General features: G+C 44.9%; 1 protein-coding gene across 2 annotated transcripts in view; it reads left to right on the forward strand.

Annotated features, from left to right (window-relative positions):
• The window catches only part of aff2 (AF4/FMR2 family, member 2), a 538364-nt gene that overhangs the window by 17392 nt on the left and 499136 nt on the right, over nt 1–21836 (forward strand). The gene's annotated exons all lie outside the window — the stretch shown is intronic.

Genomic DNA, 21836 nt, shown 5'->3' on the forward strand with positions numbered 1-21836 from the left:
AGATTGGGCTTGTTCTCATTGGAATTCAGAAGAATGAAAAGTAATCTTATTAAAATATAAGATTTTTAGGGATTTTGACAGAGTTGATGAGGGAAGGTTGTTTCCCCCTGTGGGAGAGTGTAGGACCAGACAGCATAATCTCAGAGGAAGGGCTCACCCAGTTAGGGCAGAGATGAAGAGGAATTTCTTCCCTCAGTGTTATCATCAAAGACCCCTCCTGCCTGGGCTCTAATGTCTTCCAAGTTCTTCCATCAGGCAGAAACTACAGGAGTTTATACGCACGTACCAACAGATTCAAGAACAGCTTCTTCATTTGACTTCTGAACAAACCTCTCAAACTTCAAATCTAACGTTGACCTTGCTTTTTGTGCACCTTCTCTGCAGCTGTAACTTTGTATTCCTCGCTCAGTTCTATCCCCCCTCGTTTGGTATGATCTGTCGGCACTGCATATAAAGGAAAACTTCTCACTGTACCTCGGTACATGAGTCAATAATAAATCAATTCAATTCAAATCAAATCAAACCAAATCAAATAGTGAATTTGGAATTCTTTATCACAGAGGGCTGTAGATGCTGTCATTAAGTTTATTCAAGGCTGAGAGAAAGACAGGTTTTTAATCAGTAAGGGAATTGGGGGTTATGGAGAAAAGGTAGGAAAGTGGAGTTCAGGATTATCAAATCATAATCTCATTGTTTGGCAGAGAATGTTGAATTGGCTGAATGGCAGCGACTTCTGGTCATTTGATCTATGCTTTTATTTTCCCCTGTCCTTCTCACTTTCTTCCTCTTTTTGGCTCTTCCCCCTCTCCACTCCTTTTGCCCCCGCTCCTTCATTTTTGTCTTTCCCACTATCCCCATTTCCCCATCTGCCCACCTATCTGACCATCTCACTCTTTTAGTTCCTTTCCTGACATTTCCCATTTTGCTTACTTATGCAAGTTCTTTGGGCAAAACAGTAATTTGCTGAATCTCAGAACAAATGGGTAAAGAGAATATTCAATTCGGACTTTTCAAACCAGAATGGGATGAATGCTCAAAACTTTGTGGACGTATCGAAAAGAACAAGGAGGACAGGGTAAGTGGGTCATTTTTAATTACCTGGCAAAGCCATGACAAGTCCAGTGACTGAGCTTTAAGATCCTCTGGGAAAATGTTTCGTCAGCAGAACTGTGAAACCATGTTGAGTTTCTCCCTTCAGTTATTGTGACTCCAATCCTATTCATAGAATCATCATAGAAACACGCAGCACAAAATAGACCCTGCGGCCAATCGAGTCTGAACCAACAAAGTTGACTCTAAATCTACACTAACCCCACTGTCTAGCACTTGGCCAATATTCTTGAATGTTATGACCTTTCAAGTGTTAATCCAAGTACTTGTTAAATGTGTTGAGGTTTCCCACCTCAACTACATTCCCTGGCAGTTCCCTCCAGTCCCCCACCACCCTCTAATTTCTTTCAGTCCCCTCTAAATATCTTGCCCTTCCACTTAAAATTATGCACCCTTGTAAGAACATAGAACATAGAACAGTACAGCACAGTACAGACCCTTCTGCCCACGATGTTGTGCCGACCTATTATCCTACTCAAAGAACTAAACTAACCTGCATATCCTTCATATCTATGTGTCTATCTAAGAGTCTCTTAAATGTCCCTAATGTATCTGACTCCACTACCACTGCTGGCAGTGCATTGCACACACCTACCACTGTCTGTGTGAGGAGTCTACCTCTGCCATCTCCCCATACCTTCCTCAAATCACCTTAAAATTATGCCCCCGCATGATAGTCATTTCTGCCCTGGGGAAAATGTCTCTGGCTATCCACTGTTTCTATGTCTCTCATCATCTCGCACACCTCTATCAAGTCACCTCTCATCCTTCTTCGCTCCAATGAGAAGAGCCCTAGCTCCCTCAACCTTTCCTCATAAGACCTGCCCTCCAGTCCAGGCAGCATCCTGGTAAATCTCCTCTGCATCCTCTCCAAAGCATCCACATCCTTCCTATAATGAGGTGAACAGAACTGAACACAAGATTCCAAGTGTGGTCTAACCAGAGTTTTATAGAGCTGCAGCATAACTTCACAGTTCTTAAACTCTATCCCCTGCCAATGAAAGCCAACACACCATACGCCTCCTTAACAACCCTATCAACTTGGGTGGCAATTTTGAGGGATCTATGGATGCGTTATTGAGCCTTCGAGTAAGGGGAACGGATACTTTCCATTCTCGCTGTCCATGCCCCTCATAATCTTATACAAATCTATCAGGACCCTTCTCGACCTTCTCTGCTCCATTTGAACTTGTTCGGCCTCCCTTTGTAGCTAAAGTGATCAAAACCAGGCAATCTCCTGGTGAATCCCCACTGCACCCCGACAGTGCAATCACATCCTTCCAATGGTGTGGAGACCAGAACTGCACATAGTACTCCAGCTGTAGCCAAACCATTGTCTTTTATTAGCTCCAACATAACTTCCCTGCTTTTATAATCTATACCGTGACTGATAAAGCCAAGTGTTCTGTCTACATTCTTAACTACCCGATTACAAAAACAGAAATTGCTGGGAAAACTCAGTAAGACTGGCAACATCTGCAAAGAGAAGTCAGAGTTAATGTTTTGGGTCCAGTGACCGTTCCTCAGTTCTGATTTCACTTTACAAATGTTGCCAGACCTGCTGAGCTTTTTCAGCAATTTCCTGCTTCTGATTTAAAGCATCCATAGCTCTTTTGGTTTTAACTACCCTATTAACCTGTCCTGCTGCCCTCATGGATCTGTGGACAAACACTCCAAGATCTCTCTGTTTGTCTGAGCATCCTAGTGTCCTGCCATTCATTGAGTACTCTCTTCTCTTCCCTAGTGTATCACCTCACACTTATGAGGGCTAAATTCCACCTACCACTGATCTGCCTATCTGACCAATCTATCTAAATTCTCCTGTAACCTGACACATTCTTCCTCACTGTCAAACACCTGGTCAATCTTCACATCATCCACAAACTTACTCATTATCTCCTCTGAAATAAATAGGGAGAGAGGGGGAGGCGGAGCGAAGATGGATAGAGGAGAAGATAGGTGGAGAGAAAAGTATAGATGGGGAGGTGGGGAGGGGACAGGTCAGTCCGGGGAGGACGGACAGGTCAAGGAGGCAGGATGAGGTTGGTAGGTGGGAAATGGAGGTGCGACTTAAGGTGGGAGGAGGGGATAGGTGACAGGAAGAACAGTTTAGGGAGGCGGGAACGAGCTGGGCTGATTTTGGGATACAGTGGGGAGAGGGGGGCGAGCTGGGCTCCCCCACTGCATCCCAAAATCAGCCCAGCTCGTCCCCTCCTCCCTAACCTGTTCTTCCTCTCACCTATCCCCTCCTCCCACCTCAAGCCGCACCTCCATTTCCCACCTACTAACCTTATCCTGCCTCCTCGACCTGTCCGTCCTCCCTGTACTGACCTGTGTCCTCCCTACCTCCCCACCTATACTCTTCTCTCCACCTATCTTCTCCTCTATCCATCTTCGGTCCACCTCCCCCTCTCTCCCTACTTATTTCAAAACCCTCTCCCCATCCCCTCTCTGATGAAGGGTCTAGGCCCGAAACATCAGCTTTTGTGCTCCTGAGATGCTGCTGGGCCTGCTGTGTTCATCCAGCTTCACACTTTGTTATCTTGGATTCGCCAGCATCTGCAGTTCCCATTATCTCTCATAATCTCCTTTGTGGTTTTTTCATATTGTTTATGTATATGAAAAACAATATGGGACCCAGCACTGATCCCTCTGGTACATCACTGGACACTGGCCTCCAGTCACACAAATAGCCTTCAGCCACCACCCTCTGTCTTCTACCATTAGGATTAATTTGGATTCAATTTGCCAATTTAATCTGGATTTCATGTGCTTTTAGCCAGGTAGGACATTGTCAAAGGCTTCGCTGAAATCCATACAAACCACATCAACTGCACTGTTAATATTTCCTCCTTTATTCATTTTGTTGTGTGTGTGCCTGTCATGGAGAGTTGAGGAGAAGAACATTCACATTCTGAAAGCTAGATATGGATGGGTTGATTGTCGGAAACAAAAACCTCTTGAGATTTTGTCAGTCATCGGTTAGGAAGAGCTGGAGGATATTGTATGATAATTTGGGTAAGGTAAACTCTAGTCTGATCAAGGTCATAAAAATAGAGTTATTTACATTGTGTCTTTTGGGATGCCCCATTGCTGTTAGTGAAATACTTTTGTAGTGAAATCTCTATCAAATTCTGGGCAATGGGGCTCAGTCAGCTGAGATACAAAGTGATGCCAAAAGTATGGGTTCAGTTCCTGCATTAGCAGAGGTCATCATGAAGGTCCCACTTACTTAATCTCACCCCTTGCCTGAGACTTTGTGAACCTCAGATTAAATTCACCACCAGTCATCCCTCTCAAAGAGAGAACAGCCTGCAAGACTATAATGACTTAATAAGTGACAAAAAAAAACTGCAGATGGTGGAATTCAGCTAGACAGACAGGAGACTGGAGGAGCACAATAGGCCAGGCAACACCTGGAGGAGAGGAGCAGTTAACATTTTGGGTGTTACCCTTCTTCAGTCCCGCTCCATTACTCCAAATATTGCCTGGCTTGCTATGTTCTTCCAGCCTCCTGTTTGCCTACCTATAATGATTTAATCTTTGCTGCAAAGTAGGAAACACCAGCAGCCAATGAGCACATGCAAAGTTCTTGTGAACTGCAATTGATAATAATTTTTTTTTGTAATATTGATTGAAAGTAAGTAATGACCAGGAGATCAAGAAGAACTTTTTAAGGTCTTAGCGAAAATTTGTAGCTCGGGTTGTTGATTTAGTTGTTTGTTAGCTTGCTGAGCTGGTTGTTCTGTGGTGTGCATGCATTTTGTTACGCAGCTAGGTAACATCATCCGTGCAACCTCTCATCGAAGCGTTGGTGTACTGCTTCCTTCTGGACTTGTATGATCCTTGGGTGTGATGGTTGTCAACACAGGACTTCATTAACAAGCATATAGAAACAGACCCGGTATGCAGACCGCTGCTAAAACAACAGAACTGGAAGCAACAAGGCCATTACACCAGAGGATCGTATAAATCCAGAAGGAAACAGAACATCGACGCTTTGATTAGAAGTCAAAGTGATGATGTTGCCTCAAAGGGTAATGAAACATCTGCACACCACAGAACAACTAGATTGGTGAGCTAGTGAAGAAAAACTCCCTACCTACTCTCTAAAATAATGCCATGGGTTTCTCTTCACATCCATATGAGAGAGCAGACAGAGCCTCGGTTTAATGTATTGCCTGCCAGTGCTGCAGTGAAGTGTTAACCTCGGTTTTCTCACTTCTCAAGCCTTGAGAGTGAGGCTCTGAACTTGTGCTTCCTTCGAGGCAAGAGCTGCCAGCTGACACTCCTAGTTAGCACTAGGTGTGAGAGGGCCATGTTTGTACGGAGATGCCTTCAACCTATCCCGGTCAACTAAAGAGACAGAAAAACTGCAGATGCTGGAATCCAAAGTAGACAAACAGGTGGCTGGAAGGACACAGCAGGCCAAGCAGCATCTGGAGGAGAGGAGCAGTTAATGTTTCACATATTTCGAGTCCTGCAGAAAGGTAATACCCGAAACGTTGACTGCTCCTTACCTCCAAATGGTCCCTGGTCTACTGTGTTCTTCCAGCCTCCTGTCTGTCTACTCTCAACTGAAGTAGAGGAGAGGTGAGTGGACGGCTTTGACGAAAGGACCACAGCGCAATTAATTTTATCCTGACTGGCGTGGAGGTGCCAGTGTTAAACTGGAGTGGGCAAGGTCAAAAATCATCAGTGAGATAGTAGGAACTGTCAATTCTGGAAAATCTGAGATACCGAGGTGTAGAGCTGGATGAACACAGCAGGCCAAGCAGCATCAGAGGAGGAGGAAGGCTGACGTTTCAGACCTGGACGCTTCTTCAGAAATCTGCTCCTCTGATGCTGCCTGCCCCACTGTGTTCATCCAGCTCTACACTTTGTTAACTGAAAAATCACATGGTACCAGGTTATGGTCTAACAGGGTGATTTGAAGACACAAGCTTTTGGAGTCTCACTCCTTCTTCAGGTGTCAGTGAGAGAAGTACCATCAGACAGAGAATTTATAAGCAAAAATTCAGAGTGTCATAGAACTGATGAGGTGTTGAACAAACCTAAGATGACTGTTAAATCTTCAATCAGATACAAAGGATTAATATGCAAATTTCCAAACTTCTTTCAAGTCACTGCCCTGGGATATCAGTTCTCTCAGTACACCAGTGGTGACATCCCTGATCAGACAATGCATTTTAGGTGTGAGGCCTTGTCTAGAATCTGGCTGTGTAGTCAGACTGGTTTTATTTCCAAAGTAGGAATTTATAAAATGCCATATTGACTGTCTACAAATTTATGTGCTTTGTGAAAAAAAGAACATATCTGCAATTACAAATTCTGCACCTCAAGAAGGCATGAGACTCTGGAAGGTTGTGCCTTCAAATAAATCTGTTGGACAAGAGCCTGGTGTCGTGTGATTTTTGATCTTATTCTGACTGATCTACTGGTTAGTCTTGAGAGATTGGTTGCACAATTATAAACTTTTTCTTTTTGGAGTTTTGGTTAAGGCATATTCTGGAATGATTAAATTTGAAACCATAAAATCTCTATAGTGTGGATCCAGGCCTTTTGGCCCATTTTGACCTGATCGAGGTGTACAAGGTAATGAGAGGCATGGATAGAGTCGATAGCCAGAGACTTTTTCCCAGGGCGGGATTGACTGCCCACGAGGGGTCATAGTTTTAAGGTGTTAGGAGGAAGGTATAGAGGAGACGTCAGAGGGAGGTTCTTCACCCAGAGAGTTGTGAGCGCATGGAATAGTTTACCAGTGGTTGTCATGGAAGCGGAGTCATTAGTGACATTTAAGCGACTGCTGGACATGCACATGGACAGCAGTGAATTGAGGGGAATGTAGATTAGGTTATTTTATTTTTGGATTAGGAATATTCCACGGCACAACATCGTGGGCCGAAGGGCCTGTACTGTGCTGTACTTTTCTATGTTCTATGTCCACGCTGACTCGCCAAAGATTCCATCTATGTCCATCCCACCCCCACCCCACCCCCTACCCTTGGCCAATCCCCTTAACCCTGCATTTCACATGGCTGATCCACCTAGCCTGCACATCCCTGGACACTATGGGAAATTTAGCATGGCCAATCCACCCTAATCTGCACATCCTGAGACAATGGGAGGAAACCAGAGCATCTGGAGGAAACCCACGCAGACACAAGGAGAATGTGTGAACTCCACGCAGTCACCGGAGGGTGGAAACGAACTTGGGTCCCTGGCACTGTGAAGCGGCAGTACTAATTACTGAGCCACTATGTGGGCAGCTAAGTTGAGCAAATTTGAACAAATACAGGGAGGCAATGAATGGCCTCGTGGTATTATCGCTGGACTGTTAATGCAGAGACCCAGATAATGTTCTGGGAGCGTGGGTTAGAGTCCATGAATCCATTGTTAATTGTCAGAAAAACCCATCTGGTTCACTCATACCCTTACGGGAAGGAAACTGCCATCCTTACTTGGTCTGGCCTACATGCGACTCTAGACCCACAGTAAGGTGGTTGACTTTTAACTGCCCTCTGGGCAATTAGGGATGGACAATAAATGTTGCCTAGCTCTTGACACCCGCATCCCATGAGCAAATACAAAAAAGTTATCTATTATAACGATGTTGGTGTTTTCAGCCAGAATTTATTTTCTATGATTTTAGCAAGTTCTCAGTGTCTGCATTTTGTCATTTCTGTTGTCTGTCATTTAACGTGGTGATTTTTTAACATTGTATTCTGACATATTGCTCTGTTATGATGGCAGTGGAATAGTCAGAAGAGCACGTAAAATGCCTTAGAAACTAGAGTAAGCACCCATCCCACAAGTTCAGTTTGATTTTACTGGTGAAAGGCAGAGAGTAGCTAAGACACTGGGCTTTTGCCACTGGTTCTTAACATGAACAGAAGTACAGTGATATCAGGATAGTTTGAATATAGAATCCAAACCATGGCTCCTTTTTATTTAAATATTACAATCACAATTAAATAAAAGTCCAAGTGGATGATTAAGTTAACACCACATCCTCTTGCTTTGGGACTTTGATTAAACTTCACCTCGGGGGAAGGAATCAAACATCTTCTGTCTGCTGAGATTCTAGCTCCTGTGTAAAGCGAACCGGACCACTTTTGTTTCATTTCTTGATGAGTATCCTAAATAAAGAAAATGTTTACCTCCTTTAAGAGACAGGGTACATAATGATAAACTAGTTCCTTTGGTTGGGGATTCTCAAACTCGAGAGAATAATTTAGGACCAGACCATTCAGGAGAATTATTAGGAAACACTTCTACACACGAAGGGTGATACTAGTTTGGAACTCTTTTCCACAGTTGATGCTAGGTCAGCAGTTAATTTAATTCTGAGATAGATGATTTTTGTTAAGCAAATGCATTAAGGGATATGGACCAAAGGCACGTGTCTAGAGATTGGCCACAGATCAGCCATGATCTTAATGAATGGGGAACAGGCTTAATTGGCTGAATGTTCCTAGGTTTAGTGCTTTTCACACCACAGGACTTCCAAGACGTCTTTATGAGTGTTTAAAATGCAATTATTTGCGTTATTTGGGTGTTAGCTTGGCTCAGTGTGAAGTGTGCTGCGTCTCAGGGACAGTGTACTTTTAAGAGACATGCTCATGATGTCACCACTGTATCATAGGATGTGACTTGTGGGTGTAAAGGTCTCATACTCTATCTTAATCCAGGATCACTCAAGAATGACGTGTTACTGGAAGCATGTTCAAAACTGTTCTGTAATAAATTAATCGTAGCTCAGTAACTTGTACCTAAACAGTGTAATGTTTGTTTGTAATAGTTAGTGGAAATAAACATCTGTTGGATTCTTCAATACCATGCTCTCCATGCCCAGTTTCTTATGTTATTGGAGATAACATGAGCATGGCCACATCAGACAAAGCACCTCATTAGATGTCACTCTCATCAGGAAGCACATTTACTTCATTTGAGTCAAAAGGTTGGAGGTTCAAATTTCACTGCAGAACAAAGTAAACCTTCAATACCAGTACTGAGGGAGTGCTGCACTATCAGTTGTACGAGGCTTACAAATTAGAAACTAAATTGTTTGATTTCTCAGGTGGATGTAAAAGAATCCTGAGGTATTATGTGAAGAACAGCATGTAGTGTTCTGTCTGATGTCTGACCCAATATATAGACTGCAGCCAGCATCACTGAAACAGGTTACCTGGTAGTGTAATCTTTGTGGGATCTTGCTGTGTGTAAATTAATGGCCATGTCTGCTACACTCCAATAGTGGTTACACTTCAGAAAGTACTTCATCCATTATACATCAGTTTGGGATGTCCTGAGGTTGAAAACTGCACTTTAAAACAAGGAGTCCTTCCTGTCCCTGTATATACAAATATTTATGAACGGTGAGATTCCCCAAACAATTACTGGATGAGTGATCTGTTGATTTGCATTTTGCTGGTGTTGCTTGGAGAACACCCTGCTCTTGAAAGCTGCCCAGAGACCACAGGAGTTTCACCTGAACAGGCAGAACGTGTTAGTTTAGATGTTCCAGTGTTCAGTATGATTCTGCACAAATTGCACTCACTTAACAATCTGCTTCAAAAAAAAATCGGTGTTCTAGATAAAGGAAGTGGAAAATATCACATCCCTTCATGTGTGGGTGTTTTTCTTAGCTTGTTGCTAAAGTACAGTGACATGTAGGGCCTGTAGTGTCGTTGCAGTCAGAACTCACTGTGTGTGTGTGTGTGTGTGTGTGTGTGTGTGTGTGTGTGTGTGTGTGTGTGTGTGTTCAGAAAGCAAAGGACCAGTTCCTGACCAGCGTAGAGTTTGTCACATATGTGTCAAATAACCTTAAAGAGAGTCAAAGCTCTGGAATACCCTCCCTACTAGCACCAGAGGTGTACCTACACTACATTGACTGCAGGGTCTTACAAAAGTAGCATGCGCCCATCATCTCCAGGGCAATTAGGGATGGGTAATAAAGACGTGCCCAGCCAGTGACACCCATGTCCGAGGAGTAATTAAGTGAGAAAAATCTAAGCGATATCGTGGATGTGTTTAATTCCCTGAGGGATTTGAAGATGATTTTATTTTAGAGCATTTGTTGCTTTCTTCTTTCATAAAGTGTGAGAATGCTACCAGACAGTAGGAGGCCACCCAACCCATTGCATCCTTTACCAGCACATTTTATGAGCAGTCACAGCGCCATAGAGCCAAACAGCACAAAAGCCAACGCTTTGGCCCAACATGTCCACGCTGACCAGGCATCCCAATCTGACCTCGTCTCATTTGCCAGAATTTGGCCCGTACAACCTCCAAACCCTTCCTGTTCATATACCCATCCAGATGCCGTTAGATGTTGTAATTGTATCCACTTCCACTACTTCCTTTAAAACTCATTCCATACATGCATCACCCTCTGTGTGGAAAAAGTTACCCCTCAGGACCTTTTTATGTCTTTCCCCCTCTCACCCTAAACCTATGACTTCTGGTTTTTGACTCCCCACCCTAGGCAAAAGAACTTGGCATTAATAGAATAGAATCCCTACAGTGCAGCAACAGGCCCTTTAGTCCAACAAGCCCACCCAGACTGATCCTCCTATAACCCACCATAGATAGACATCTCTGAACACTATGAGCAATCAAGCGTGGCCAATCCACCGAGCCTGCACACCTTTGGACTGTGGGAGGAAACCAGAGCAAATCCACACAGACGCAGGGAGAATGTGAAAACTCCACACTGACAGTCACCTGAGGGTGAAATTGAACCCAGGTCCCTATTGCTGAGAGGCAGCATTGCTAACCACTGAGCCACTGTGTTGCCCCTTAACTTGATTAACTCTATCCATGCCCCTTGTGATTTTATAAAACTCTATAAGGTCAGTCCTCAGCCTCCAACAGCCCAGTCCGGCTAATCCCACACCCCAACTCTTTCTCCTTATCCCAGAAGTGTGTTCTGTCTCGGGTATATATCCAATTTCCCTTTGGAGCTTATATGTGAATATGTAACAATTGTCATGCTCAATTGCGCATTCCAAATACTAAACACATGTTTCTCAACAACAACTTTCCACACATGGCTTCAATTTGGTTGTCCAAATGATGAGAAAAAAAAATCATTTTTGCTCAGCAAATAGTTCGGCTGTGGAATGCATTGCCTGGAAATATGGTGGAGGCAGGTTCAAATGAGGCATTTGAGAGGGAATTGGATGATTATTTGGACAGGAGTGCTGTTCAGGGATGTGAGGGAAAGGCAGGAAGTTGGCCATAGGTAATAGAACTGGTACAAGCTAGATTGGCTGAATGGCCTCTTTCTGTGCCTTAACAATTCAATGATCGATCACCTGGTCTTTACCTTCCCATCACCTCTATAAATGTGTGTGTATACATCAGGCAGACCCAGAGATAATATTGGGTGATGAAAGTGGAAAAGCAGAGACAACAGGAACTGCAGGTGCTGGAGAACCTGAGATAACAAGGTGCAGAGCTGGATGAACACAGCAGGCCAAGCAGAACCAGAGGAGCAGGAAGGCTGACATTTCAGGCCTAGACCAAAAGCAACTATTTTTTCCAATTTTGAAATCCCCTGAATTGGTAAGTAAAATAATTTCAGAAAAGAAAATACATAAATGAAAGCAATCAAACAATTTTCCTGTTGTATTCTGTACCTCCTAATTTTGTTATTAAGCAGATTATGTCGCATTTGCAAACGATGTATTATCGAAAATGCCCTTGGCAAATGTGCAATAATAGAAGTGTGGTAATGATTTCTGTAAGAAAGACTTGTCTGGAACTTGCCTTTCACTAGTTAAACATCCTGAAGCATTTTAACGGTTCTCAGAGATTAGGTTTGAGACTGAGACACAGAAGGAGAGATGAGGGCAGATAACCAACAACTTGGTGAAAAGGTGAAGTCCTGGAGGAGCATTATAAAAATGGAAAGTGAGATTGAGATGGAGATGTTTAGGAAGGGAATTCCGATACATACGAGAGTCACCTATGACTCAGTTGGTCCCATTCACTCTTCCTGGGTAGATGGAAAAGGTCAAATGGCACTATGTCAAAAATAGAACCCGGGGGGGTAATTCCCAGTCTGTCCCTCAATCAACATCATCAAGAAAAGATTATCTAGTCACTGTCACTTTGCTGATCAGGCTGTGAATACTTCGGTCGCTGTGTTTCCTACCTTACTGCATTACATTCATTGTGAACCACTTTGAACTGTCCAATGGTTATAAAAGGTGCTAAGTAAATGCAAACCTTTCTTTTCCCCCAGCAGTCTGGAGGCCTGAATCCGCACCCACTAACAGTGTTGGCAAAGGAAATCAGGGCTGACAATGGGACCAGAATTGGAGGAGGCTAGAGACGGAAAAAAAAGCTAAGGGCGAGGCCACAGGTAGAGGAATGAGAGTTTTAAACTCGAGAAATCAATGATTCAGGCATTACTGCAAATCAGCAAACACAGGGCTGATAGATGAAACAGACTTGGAGTGAGATACGATATTGATAGCACAGTTTTGGATAAACTTAATTTTCATAAACAAAGATTCTTGATTCTGAGGTTGTCAAATATTTAGCACCTCAAAAACTGAGAGTTAGCAGCAGTACGATGGAGTAATATTTTATTACAAAACAATAGATGATTGAAAATAGAATTGGAGGCATACATATGCCTGAAGACAGAACTTGATATCAACCATAATATTCCTTTGTGAATGTCACACTTCACAGTTTCTTCTTGTTTACATACTGAAAAAGCAGTGACAATTTCTTCCACTCATTAATTGATGGTGTTTGTAATCACTTGAAGTGTTCACGCATTCCAAAAGCACAATGTGATCTGCGTATTCCTTTATGCCTGGCTGTTCTTCCTTATCAAATCTGCAAGAACGTCTCCAGGGAGGCACTTTCAAGAAAAGTCTCACATCATTAGCATTGCAGATATATTCAAATGCCAGTCCATTTTATTCACCCGTAGATTTGCCTGTGTTTCGGATTGAAGGCCATAATTGTCAGTGTGGAACATTCACCCACGTTGGCTCTGTGCATCTCATGCCATTTGTTTATGTCCTTCTAACTTCCATGTGAAGTGTCACTTACAGGATTTAAGATAACAAGGTGTGGAGCTGGATGAACAGAGCAGGCCAAGCAGCATCAGAGGAGCAGGAAAGCTGACATTTTGGGCCTAGACCCTTCTTGCAGGATTTAGCTGTGAGAGGAGGGCTACCTTGAATTCTGAGTGAGTGCCCACATGTCAGTGCATTCCTCTCAGCTGCTGTGCCTGAACCACATCAGTAAGATCTTCATGTCACACCTGGCCATCTAGCTGTTCCTAACTTGGGGGCAGGAGTTGAAAATTCTCAAGGGCACAAGTAAGGTGAATGGTAAGGGTTTTTTTTAAAGGTGTGGAGCTTCAAAACTAGGGGTCATATTTTTAAGATAACAATGTGTAGACCCATCTAGGCCCGAAATAGAGACAACAAAATGTGAGGCTGGATGAACACAGCAGGCCAAGCAGCATCTCAGGAGCACAAAAGCTGACGTTTCGGGCCTAGACCCTTCATCAGAGAGGGGGATGGGGTGAGGGTTCTGGAATAAATAGGGAGAGAGGGGGAGGCGGACCGAAGATGGAGAGAAAATAAGATAGGTGGAGAGAGTATAGGTGGGGAGGTGGGGAGGGGATAGGTCAGTCCAGGGAAGACGGACAGGTCAAGGAGGTGGGATGAGGTTAGTAGGTAGATGGGGGTGCGGCTTGGGGTGGGAGGAATGGATGGGTGAGAGGAAGAACAGGTTAGGGAGGCAGAGACAGTTTGGACTGGTTTTGGGATGCAGTGGGTGGAGGGGAAGAGCTGGGCTGGTTGTGTGGTGCAGTGGGGGGAGGGGACGAACTGGGCTGGTTTAGGGATGCAGTTGGGGAAGGGGAGATTTTGAAACTGGTGAAGTCCACATTGATACCATATGGCTGCAGGGTTCCCAGGCGGAATATGAGTTGCTGTTCCTGCAACCTTCGGGTGGCATCATTGTGGCACTGCAGGAGGCCCATGATGGACATGTCATCTAGAGAATGGGAGGGGGAGTGGAAATGGTTTGCGACTGGGAGGTGCAGTAGTTTGTTGCAAACTGAGCGGAGGTGTTCTGCAAAGCGGTCTCCAAGCCTCCGCTTGGTTTCCCCAATGTAGAGGAAGCCACACCGGGTACAGTGGATGCAGTATACCACATTGGCAGATGTGCAGGTGAACCTCTGCTTAATGTGGAATGTCATCTTGGGGCCTGGGATAGGGGTGAGGGGGGAGGTGTGGGGTCAAGTGTAGCATTTCCTACGGTTGCAGGGGAAGGTGCCGGGTGTGATGGGGTTGGAGGGCAGTGTGGAGCGAACAAGGGAGTCATGGAGAGAGTGGTCTCTCCGGAAAGCAGACAGGGGTGGGGATGGAAAAATGTCTTGGGTGGTGGGGTTGGATTGTAGATGGCAGAAGTGTCGGAGGATGATGCGTTGTATCCGGAGGTTGGTGGGGTGGTGTGTGAGAACGAGGGGGATCCTCTTTGGGCGGTTGTGGCGGGGGCGGGGTGTGAGGGATGTGTTGCGGGAAATACGGGAGACGCGGTCAAGGGCGTTCTCGATCACTGTGGGGGGAAAGTTGCGGTCCTTGAAGAACTTGGACATCTGGGATGTGCGGGAGTGGAATGTCTTGTCATGGGAGCAGATGCGGTGGAGGCGGAGGAATTGGGAATAGGGGATGGAATTTTTGCAGGAGGGTGGGTGGGAGGAGGTGTATTCTAGCTAACTGTGGGAGTCAGTGGGCTTGAAATGGACATCAGTTAAAAGCTGGTTGCCTGAGATGGAGACTGAGAGGTCCAGGAAGGTGAGGGATGTGCTGGAGATGGCCCAGGTGAACTGAAGGTTGGGATGGAAGGTGTTGGTGAAGTGGATGAACGGTTCGAGCTCCTCTGGGGAGCAAGAGGTGGCTCCGATACAGTCATCAATGTACCGGAGGAAGAGGTGGGGTTTGGGGCCTGTGTAGGTGCGGAAGAGGGACTGTTCCACGTAACCTACAAAGAGGCAGGCATAGCTGGGGCCCATGCGGGTGCCCATGGCCACCCCCTTAGTCTGTAGGAAGTGGGAGGAGTCAAAAGAGAAGTTTTTGAGGGTGAGGACGAGTTCGGCTAGGCGGATGAGGGTGTCGGTGGAGGGGGACTGGTCGGGCCTGCGGGACAGGAAGAAGCGGAGGGCCTTGAGGCCATCTGCATGCGGAATGCAGGTGTATATGGGACTGGACGTCCATGGTGAAGATGAGGTGTTGGGGGCCAGGGAATTGGAAGTTCTGGAGGAGGTGGAGGGCGTGGGTGGTGTCACAGACGTAGGTGGGGAGTTCTTGGACCAAAGTGGAGAAAATAGAGTCCAGATAGGTGGAGATGAGTTCGGTGGGGCAGGAGCAGGCTGAGACGATGGGTCGACCACGGCAGGCAGGTTTGTGGATTTTGGGAAGGAGATAGAAACGGGCCATGCGGGGTTGGTGAACAATGAGGTTGGAGGCTGTGGTTGGGAGGTCCCCTGAGGTGATGAGGTCATGAATGGTGTTGGAGATGATTGTTTGGTGCTCGGGTGTGGGGTTATGATCGAGGGGGCGGTAGGAGGTGGTGTCGGAGAGTTGGCGTCTGGCCTCGGCGATGTAGAGGTCAGTGCGCCATACTACCACTGCGCCACCCTTGTCTGCGGGTTTGATGGTGAGGTTGGGGTTGGAGTGGAGGGAGCGGAGGGCTGCCCGTTCTGCGGGGGAGAGGTGGAGCCTTCCTGCTGCTCTGATGCTTCTTGGCCCGTTGTTTGCATCCAGCTCTACACTTTGTTGTCTCAGATTCTCCAGCATCTGCAGTTCCTACTATCTCTGTCATATTTTTAAGATGAGAGAAGAAAAATTTTTAAAAAAGACTTGAGGGGCAAATGTTTTATACAGAGACTGGTCCTTGTGTGGAAAGAACTGCCAGAAGAAGTGGTGGACAAGTACAGTTACATTGTTTAAAAGACATTTGGATAAGTTCATGATTAGGAAAGGCTGGCAGGAATATGGGCCAAGTGCAAGCAGGTGGGATTAGTTTAGTTAGGGAACATGGTTGGCATGGACAGGTTGGACTGAAGGGCTTGTTTCCATGCTGTATGTCAATGCTCAAACCCATTTCCCCTTGTTCTAATGCATCTTCTCCATCTCATCCTCACTGAGTGCCCACTTCCAGCCTCAAATTGGGGTCACAGTCAGAATGAGTTTGGGAAGCAATGTGCTAATCCATTCAATCCTTAAGGGTCTAGGCCCGAAACGTCAGCTTTTGTGCTCCTGAGATGCTGCTTGGCCTGCTGTGTTCATCCAGCCTCTCATTTTATTATCCCTCCAATCCAACCCTGGTTTGAAGATTCCTGATTGATCCTTGCCTTCTACCTCTTGCTCTCTGTTCTCCCCAACCTTCACTGCTTGTCAGAGATCTGCCGTTATTGGACTTGCCAGCTATGGATTCAGCTCTGCGTTTTGGACCTTTCCTATACCTCATTGGTCAGTGTTAGTTGCCAACTTCCTGGAACTTTTACCACTGTCTGGCTATGCACTTGGTCGCACTATAGGTTGTCTGACATGCCCATGGAGTATCCGATTGCAAAGTGCCAGGCCATAGTAATTGGATACATGATAACTGCTGTTTCAGTAAGCAACACTCATACCCAATAGAATTTCCATACAATTCCTACAGTGTGGAAGCAGGCCATTTGGCCTATTGAGTCCACACTGACCTTCCGAAGAGCATCTCACCCAGACTCACCTCTCCCACCCTTTCCCTGTAACCCTGCATTTCCCAGGCTAACCCACCTAGTCTGCACATCCCTGGGCACTATGGGCAATTTAGCATGGTAACCTGCACACCTTTGGACTGTGGGAGGAAACCGGAGCACCTGGAGGAGACCCGTGCAGACACAGGGAGAACGTGCAAACTCCACACAGACAGTCGCCTGAGGGTGGAATCGAACCTGGGTCCCAGGTGCTGTGAGGCAGCAGTGCTAACTGCTGAGACACTGATTTATAAAAAAGTTATCTAATTGGATGGCCCTTGGCAGTTAGTGAAGCAATTTTATTACACCATCTGCAATATTTTTATACAGTAATTGTCAGAGATATTTCAAAATAAAGAAGAGAAAATCAAACGATTTCATTGGATGTGCCTGAACTTTGCATTTCTGGATTGGGCATGCCAGTGTCTGCCTTCAGTTTCTCAAGACTCCAGGGCACACTGAAACTCAGAATGACTTATGTCCATTTTCTGAGCTAAGATGAGTGCAAGGGAGCTGCCTCAGACTGATAGATGGCTATAGCCCTATTCTTTATGTAGTAAATATCAGGTCAAATAGGAACTAACCTAAAAATGGCTTATACGGAGATGGGAGGTGTAATGACTGTTTATTTGACTGTGTCACAACTACGAGGCGTCACAGTCTGATTTGGATATTTGTGGCAAGGTGTAGAACATTTTTTCTAAATAAAAACCAAAAGAACTGTAAGTCAGGAACAAAAACAAAGTTGGTGGAAAAGCTCAGCAGGTATGGCAGCATCTGTGGAGGAGAAAAGAGAGTTAACGTTTCAGGTCCAGCTCTGAGGAAAGGTCACCAGACCCGAAACATTAACCCTGTTTTCTCTTCCACACACGCTGCCAGATCTGCTGAACTTTTCCACCAACTTTGTTTTTGTTGTTGAACATTTTTTTCTAACCATTTTCTAGCTGCAGCATTGCTGTTGGAAGTGTTCTACACTTTCTCCCCGAAATATGTATTGCAGGTATAAATTAACACATTGCCATTTGAACAGATTCAACAGCTAAGAACAGTGCAATTCTTAATGCTTTCTGCCACATGTAAATTGAATCAGTCAGCAAGATGCAGACTGTTCAGGTGACAGCACTCTGGTTTACTCCAAAATTCTGTGGATTGGAAATTATTGAGCGTGCTGTAATATAATTATGCAAATTGTCACAGAATTAAATATTCAATGTTGCTGTAAGAAAAGACAACTGGCTGACTCACCAGGATATTTATCTTTGCACTGTTATTTAATACTATATTTGTGCATCAACCTTGAGAGATTTTTGCAGCATAAGTCCAATGGAATATGTTGTATGCGTCTGTTTTAGATTTTCACATTAATTGCTATGTTTATCTGCCTGACTTGACCATGTCATGGAGTTCCATAGAACATTTTTGTTTAATATTGAGGACTGCATTTAATTTCATTAAAGTTTCTTCTGCAATTTCTGACTTGAACCATGGAGCATTGTGACCCTCCATTCTGTCCCGGCTTCTCCACGCCATAAAAAACAAAGCTATTTGTATTTACGTAGCACCTTTCCCAGCTTCAGGGTGGCACGCAGCATTTTGCATATGTCGTGTGCCTTTTGAAGTGCGGTCGCCGAGTTGGATTTTATGCTTGACTGTCCCCCCCAAGTTTCCCTGCTGGCAAATTTGAAGACGGCAGGGAGGGTTTGTGCCACGTGGCCTTGCCATTACCTTGTCTCATGTGCCCTGCCCCTTCTTTCCACCAGCCTACCCCCTCAACGTGTCTCCCATTTTACAGAAGCTGGGAAAGCTTCAGGCAATCTGCCGAATGTTGAGGCTCTTCAGCTGCCAATTAATTCATAGAATCCCTACAGTGTGAAAGCAGGCCATTTGGCCCATCAAGTCCACACCAACCTGCAAAACAGAATCCCACCCAGACCCACCACCTCTACCCTGTAACCTTGCATTTCTCATGATTAATCCCCCTAGCCTGCATATTGCTGGGCACTACGGGCAACTTAGCATGACCAGTCACCTAAGCTGCATAGCCTTTGACTGTAGCAGGAAACAAGAGCGCCCGGAGGAAACCCACGCAGGCACGGGGAGAATGTGCAAACTCCACACAGACATTTGCTTGAGACAAGAATCGAACACTGGTCCCTAGCACTGTGAGGCAACAGCACTAACCACTGAGCCACCGTGCTGCCCTAATTAGTGAGTAACATTGCCTGTACAAGATTCTTGTGGCACAATGATGGTGCCCCTACCCCCAAACTAAAAAAACTTCAGACTCAGGTTCCAATTCAGATTGTGATGGTTATGAAGGTGTGCTGCAAGGGATCCAAACAGGTTGTTGAAAGAATTTTGCCAGCTTTTAGCGGGCAGACTGGTGCCAAGCAAGATTCAGAAGATCCCTTGAGCTTCCCAGAGGCATCTGCCCAAAAGTCATTGCTCTTCTTTGCCCTTCTCTTCCAAACTTTCAGACCCAGTCCCCACCTCACCCTCACCACCCTCACTTGGTCAGGCCCAGCCCCAAAAACTCCTCTTCTTCAGGCACTGCAATGTAGTTCCAGCTATGGCCACAGTATAAACCAGGCAATGCTGAGATTGTAAAGCTACGCAGCAATCTGAATGAGCCTTGAGGCCTCTCAGACGTGAAACCTCCTCCCCAGATTAGGGTGGAAGACTTCACCATTTTTGAAAATTCATTTGTGGGATGTTGCCATCACTGGCTACACAAGCATTAATTGCTCATCTCTAATTGCCCTTGATCAGGTGGTGGTGAGCTGTTTCCTTAAGCTCGGGGCACCCAGAACCTGGTAAAGAATGTAACTCTAGGACTTTGACATGACGACGGTGAAGGAACAGCAGGATGTTCCCAAGTCAGGATGATGAGTGGTTTGGAGGGGAACTTGCAGGGGCTGGTGTTCTCACGTATCTGCTGCCTTGGTCCTTCTGGATGGTAGAGATAGAGAGCTTGCAAGATGTTGTTGATTGATTCTTGTTAAATTTCTGTGGTCCATCTTGTGCATGGTGCACAATGCTGCTCCTGAGTCTCAGTGGTGGAGGGAGTGAATGTTGAAGATGGTGTTAACCATATGAGCTGCTTCATCCTTAGCAAATTAACATTGCTTCCACTGTAAAGTGGCAGCTGACTTCTTGATACATCAGTCTCAATGCAGACTTTATTTTTGGAGGCAGCACAAATAGAGTGTTCTTTAAAATTCAGCGCACTGTTGTAATGAAAATGAGCAACTAGGTCTCCAAAGCCGAAATTTGATCATGCTCATGTGCTCTATTTCAGTAAGGTCGATGTGTAAATACTGCCTCATGAGAACTGCCCTTCGTTTCTTTGCAACTTTTAATAGTGCCCTGAGAGCATTAAGATCCACCCAAGAAGATATTTGAGGCCTCTGAATGAAAACCTTGACACAGCAGCATTCTTTCAGTACTGTACAGGGCATGAACTCAAGTCCTGGAGTGGAATTGAATCAACAACCTTTTAATTCGCAGATAGATTGCTAACGGAATATAAAAATGGATATATATATATCTGACCAAGTGCTAGGGTTGTGGACATCATTTAAAAAAAATCATTGGTATCTTATTCCAGGTAACATCTTTTATAAAATATGAATGTTCAGTTTTTTACAATGGATAACATCGTACCAGTTCTTACAATGGAAAGATCGTTAAATGTACATTAAATTTAGGTCGCAGAGCTTGTATGACAATCTCCTTTCATGTGTCATTGACTTCCAAACATTGGCTGTTCTTAGGTGTCATCTGGTTTTAGTCAATGCCAATTTTAGTTGAAGATGCCCATGAGTTATTGCTACTTTTCTGGGTTGCTGAATAAGTGAACAACAGTTTGTAACATATTCAAGTTAGGATGCTGCCTTGTACATCTCGCCTTGTGAGAAGATGATGTCCTAATGGTATTATCACTAGATTATTCATTTAGAAACCTAGGAAATGAATCCTGCCAAGGCAGATGATGGAATTGGAATTCAATAAAAATCTGAAATTAAGAGTCTGTTGATGATCAGAAAACCCACAAATTGGAAAAACTTATCTAGTTTACAAGTGTCTTAGAGGGAAGGAAACCGCTGCCCTTACTTCCTCTTGTCTACATGTGACTCCAGACTACACAGCAATGTAGTCAGCTCTTAATTGCCCAATGGGGAATTAGGGATGGGCAATAAGTCTGGCCTGTGCAGTGATATGCATGTCCTTTGAATGAATAATATCCAACAATAGTCTTCTGCTACTATATGATCCTTTCATTTGTGTTAAGATTGGATGATATCAGGAAGCAGCTCATCACAAAAGTGTTCCTAAGATGCTGCTTGGCCTGCTGTGTTCATCCAGATCTACACTCTGTTATCTTGGATTCTCCAACATCTGCAGTTCCCATTATCTCTCTCATCACAAAAAGGCATTGGATACCTGGAGCAGTCTGCTCTTGGAAAGCTTTGGAGGCTGGTAGGTCAATTTCACAACTGAAATTGTTAGATATTTGATAGTCTCAGGATATTTGTCTTAGGAAATCGAGGAGTTGAGATGGAGATCAGACATTTAGCTAACCCGCCCTCTCATCCCTGCTTCCTTGACTTGACACAACCTGACACAGCCTGTCTATCTTCTCTCCCAGCTATCTGCCTCTCCCACCTCACTGACCAATCCCCACCACTCCCTACCTGCACTCACCTATCACCATCCCACCTACCTTTCTCAGGCCCACCACTCCTCTCTCTATTTATTTTGGAGCTCATTTTCCCCTCCCCCATTTCTGACGAAGGATCCCGACCCAAAACATCAGCTTTCCTACTCCTCTGATGCTGCCTGACTGCTGTGTTACTCCAGCTCCACACTGTGTTACCTTACAACTGAAAAGCTTGGACAACCAATGTACCCCAGCTGTTGCTCTGATCAATTTTCTTTGGAGTTT

This window comes from Stegostoma tigrinum, chromosome 15 (assembly GCF_030684315.1).
Source record: "Stegostoma tigrinum isolate sSteTig4 chromosome 15, sSteTig4.hap1, whole genome shotgun sequence".
NCBI classification, from domain to species: Eukaryota; Metazoa; Chordata; class Chondrichthyes; order Orectolobiformes; family Stegostomatidae; genus Stegostoma; species Stegostoma tigrinum.